The sequence below is a fragment of the Schistocerca serialis genome, unplaced genomic scaffold (assembly GCF_023864345.2).
Source record: "Schistocerca serialis cubense isolate TAMUIC-IGC-003099 unplaced genomic scaffold, iqSchSeri2.2 HiC_scaffold_1173, whole genome shotgun sequence".
Lineage (NCBI taxonomy): Eukaryota > Metazoa > Arthropoda > Insecta > Orthoptera > Acrididae > Schistocerca > Schistocerca serialis.
The window spans coordinates 600001-605000 of record NW_026047374.1 but is presented as its reverse complement, the minus strand read 5'-3'; positions in this window follow the sequence as shown (position 1 = coordinate 605000).

Here is a 5000-nt window from a genome sequence, read left to right as displayed (position 1 = left end):
CTGCAAACAGGAGGAGGCTGAGCTCCCCTGCACAATACACCTCGAAACCCTCTCAGGTCCCGGCGGCGCGCAGCGCCGTCCTAAGTACTTGGTCGGGTTCGAGAGAGGCGCAATCGCCCGGAGTTTGGCGAGTAGACGCTTTAGGTGCGACCACCCGTGCTCCCAACTGAGCTTGCCGCTGCCGACAGAGGCCCGGGAGCGTGCTGTCGTGGCATTGCCGGCGGGAGACAACACGCGCCACCTACGGTGGCCGGCAGCTCCAACGCCAGCGCCACAGAAGGACAAAAGCCCCACTTGGGTGCCGAAGCGAACTCTCCCAGCACAGCGCACGCGCCAACACGTCCGCACAGCTGCGATACAATCCACCTGCGAGAACCGCAGAGGCGACCGAGCAGCAGACGGCGTCGCGGCGCCGAGCGCCGGGCGGCGGCGCATCCTCAGCGCACACAGTCCTCAATCGGACCAGCACACTGCAGATGTCCACCGCGCTTCGCACCGGGCCCGCGAGGACCTACTTTGGCCGCACGGCGCCGCGTGCAGGGTGCGCCGGCGCGCAGCTGCGCCGCCTGCCGCCTCCGTCGGCCGGCGCGCCTGCCACTGGCCGCCCCCACCAGCCGGCTGTAGCGCGTGCGCCCACGCACCGCGCGGCCAGCACGCCGGGAGGCCCCCCCTCACCGGCCGGGGACGGTCCCACCCAGCCACCGCCGCGTATCGCTTCACACCCACATGCCATTCACGTTCGTGGGCATGGTGGGTATCGCTGAAACAACCGGTTGGTAGCTCAACCGATCGTCGCCATCACTGATTCACCTCTAGCGAGAACAACCGCACCACAACGGTTTACCAGTTGTTCATTTGCGTAACGTCACCAGCAAACGTAGACGTCCATCGCCATTTGCAAATTCAACGATTGTTGCATGCCTGTGTCAGGTGTCACGACACACTATGTCTGCCCACATACACGCAACAACATGTGCACGCTTCGCGAACACGTGGAAGGTGGCCCCCGTACGTATGCGATGTCCATTGCGCGAACGACTGTCAACCGGCCTCTGTCGCATGTCGCAGATGTGGAACGCAGTGCACCATGCTATCACGGTGTGTGAGAAGAGACGACTACGTCTGACAACACGCGCCACTACATCAACAGACGGCTCATGCTGATCGCCATCCACGGCATACCATACTGCAATCCAGCTCTTATAGGGCGACGACACGTAGCTGAGTGCACAATATTTGGACCGTATGGTTCGCCGTTGTTGGCGCAGTCGTGGTACGGTCACACATGTACCACGATGTATCATTCAGTACATGAGGACCAATGTGCAGTACAGTGTGTGATTTGGACGTACAACATCAGCGGACAGTTGACACAAGCCGTACCACAACGTAGGCTGTGCTTCGCCATGCGAATGCCAATGAACAACTGCGAAGGGCATTGAGCATGTACGTCCTGCTGCCATCCGCATTACAGTGTATAGCTGCAAGGTGTTTAACATGAAGCGATACTCTGGGGACCGGGCAGTGCGAGTAGCAAACTATATTGCGGGGGTTGCAGTTAGGCAACACTACACTAATTTAACGCGTCGTATGACAATTACAGAGCAGGTTAAGGCCCAACGTGTGTTGGGTTAAGGCCCAACGTGTGTTGGGTTAAGGCCCAACGTGTGTTGGGTTAAGGCCCAACGTGTGTTGGGTTAAGGCCCAACGTGTGTTGGGTTAAGGCCCAACGTGTGTTGGGTTAAGGCCCAACGTGTGTTGGGTTAAGGCCCAACGTGTGTTGGGTTAAGGCCCAACGTGTGTTGGGTTAAGGCCCAACGTGTGTTGGGTTAAGGCCCAACGTGTGTTGGGTTAAGGCCCAACGTGTGTTGGGTTAAGGCCCAACGTGTGTTGGGTTAAGGCCCAACGTGTGTTGGGTTAAGGCCCAACGTGTGTTGGGTTAAGGCCCAACGTGTGTTGGGTTAAGGCCCAACGTGTGTTGGGTTAAGGCCCAACGTGTGTTGGGTTAAGGCCCAACGTGTGTTGGGTTAAGGCCCAACGTGTGTTGGGTTAAGGCCCAACGTGTGTTGGGTTAAGGCCCAACGTGTGTTGGGTTAAGGCCCAACGTGTGTTGGGTTAAGGCGCAACGTGGGTTGGGTTAAGGCGCAACGTGGGTTGGGTTAAGGCGCAACGTGGGTTAGGTTAAGGCGCAACGTGGGTTAGGTTAAGGCCCAACGTGTGTTGGGTTAAGGCCCAACGTGTGTTGGGTTAAGGCCCAACGTGTGTTGGGTTAAGGCCCAACGTGTGTTGGGTTAAGGCCCAACGTGTGTTGGGTTAAGGCCCAACGTGTGTTGGGTTAAGGCCCAACGTGTGTTGGGTTAAGGCCCAACGTGTGTTGGGTTAAGGCCCAACGTGTGTTGGGTTAAGGCCCAACGTGTGTTGGGTTAAGGCCCAACGTGTGTTGGGTTAAGGCCCAACGTGTGTTGGGTTAAGTACCAACGTGTGTTGGGTTAAGGCCCAACGTGTGTTGGGTTAAGGCCCAACGTGTGTTGGGTTAAGGCGCAACGTGGGTTGGGTTAAGGCGCAACGTGGGTTGGGTTAAGGCGCAACGTGGAATGGGTTAAGGCGCAACGTGGGTTGGGTTAAGGCGCAACGTGGGTTGGGTTACGGCGCAACGTGGGTTGGGTTAAGGCGCAACGTGGGTTAGGTTAAGGCGCAATATAGGTTAGGTTAGGTTAAGGCGCAATATAGGTTAGGTTAGGTTAAGGCGCAATATAGGTTAGGTTAGGTTAAGGCGCAATATAGGTTAGGTTAAGGCGCAATATGGGTTAGGTTAAGGCGCAATATGGGTTAGGTTAAGGCACAATATGGGTTAGGTTAAGGCACAATATGGGTTAGGTTAAGGCGCAATATGGGTTAGGTTAAGGCGCAATATGGGTTAGGTTAAGGCGCAATATAGGTTAGGTTAAGGCGCAATATAGGTTAGGTTAAGGCGCAATATAGGTTAGGTTAAGGCGCAATATAGGTTAGGTTAAGGCGCAATATAGGTTAGGTTAAGGCGCAATATAGGTTAGGTTAAGGCGCAATATAGGTTAGGTTAAGGCGCAATATGGGTTAGGTTAAGGCACAATATGGGTTAGGTTAAGGCACAATATGGGTTAGGTTAAGGCACAATATGGGTTAGGTTAAGGCACAATATGGGTTAGGTTACGGCGCAACGTGGGTTAGGTTAAGGCGCAACGTGGGTTAGGTTAAGGCGCAACGTGGGTTAGGTTAAGGCGCAACGTGGGTTAGGTTAAGGCGCAACGTGGGTTAGGTTAAGGCGCAACGTGGGTTAGGTTAAGGCGCAACGTGGGTTAGGTTAAGGCGCAACGTGGGTTAGGTTAAGGCGCAACGTGGGTTAGGTTAAGGCGCAACGTGGGTTAGGTTAAGGCGCAACGTGGGTTAGGTTAAGGCGCAACGTGGGTTAGGTTAAGGCGCAACGTGGGTTAGGTTAAGGCGCAATATAGGTTAGGTTAAGGCGCAATATAGGTTAGGTTAAGGCGCAATATGGGTTAGGTTAAGGCGCAATATGGGTTAGGTTAAGGCGCAATATGGGTTAGGTTAAGGCACAATATGGGTTAGGTTAAGGCGCAATATGGGTTAGGTTAAGGCGCAATATGGGTTAGGTTAAGGCGCAATATAGGTTAGGTTAAGGCGCAATATAGGTTAGGTTAAGGCGCAATATAGGTTAGGTTAAGGCGCAATATAGGTTAGGTTAAGGCGCAATATAGGTTAGGTTAAGGCGCAATATAGGTTAGGTTGAGGCGCAATATAGGTTAGGTTGAGGCGCAATATGGGTTAGGTTAAGGTACAATATGGGTTAGGTTAAGGTACAATATGGGTTAGGTTAAGGTACAATATGGGTTAGGTTAAGGTACAATATGGGTTAGGTTAAGGTACAATATGGGTTAGGTTAAGGTACAATATGGGTTAGGTTAAGGTACAATATGGGTTAGGTTAAGGTACAATATGGGTTAGGTTAAGGTACAATATGGGTTAGGTTAAGGTACAATATGGGTTAGGTTAAGGTACAATATGGGTTAGGTTAAGGTACAATATGGGTTAGGTTAAGGTACACATTGTTGTAAGGAAAGGTGTATTCGGAGGGGGGGGGGCGGCGGCGGCGGCCGGTTTGTTGATTGTGATTATAGTAAGTGGATGCCTGCGGCATCATCTGATTTGCCACGTCAGGATGCACCTTTGGCTCATGACAGGCGGCGCTCTGATTCCATGCTTGTGGCAGACCTGTGTCTTTCATTCCTGCCATTGTTTGTGTGCTGTGACAGGAGGCAGTATTGTGATGTTGGGTGTACCCCTGTGTAGGACATGTGTGGGTGTTGGTGGCTTAGCTGAGCAATGGTGGTTGTCGGAAGGGTGGGATATTCTGTTTTGTGCGTGGACCTGCCGGTCTGGTTATGATAGTGTGGATTGTCTAATGTGGCGGAGAGGATGCACTGGGTGTTGTTCCATGCTGGTGCTTACATATTGTCTGTGTGCCTGTTACAGGCAGAGAGTAGTGCGTGATAAGAGTGTCTGGCTGACGTGTGATTGTGAGCAGAGTCTTTGAGCATGTATACGGACAGTTGTATACATTATCTGTATTCTGATGGCTCTATCTATTACTACTCAGCGCCGTGTATACGTTTAATCCGGTTCCAGTCGAAACTATTGTATCTCTGTACATTAGTGACACGGGGAGCCCGCTATGTAGTTACTCGTCTCGGCAGCTTCCATCGGTGTATGGCAAATGATTATAAGGAATCAGTCTAGTCGTCAATACCGATAGTGTGACGTCACATGTCTGGGGTGGGGGACGCTGCGCCCTTCCGGTGGGTCATGGCCTAGGAAGACTCTTCCCACGCAGGGGGGCTTGGACTGTCATTGACTCTTCCGAGTAATATACTTGCCGTACGTTTTTGCGACTGCGAGTGCAACGCTCACCGGTACCGACATGGATGGAGCGCCTCCTAGCTGCCGGT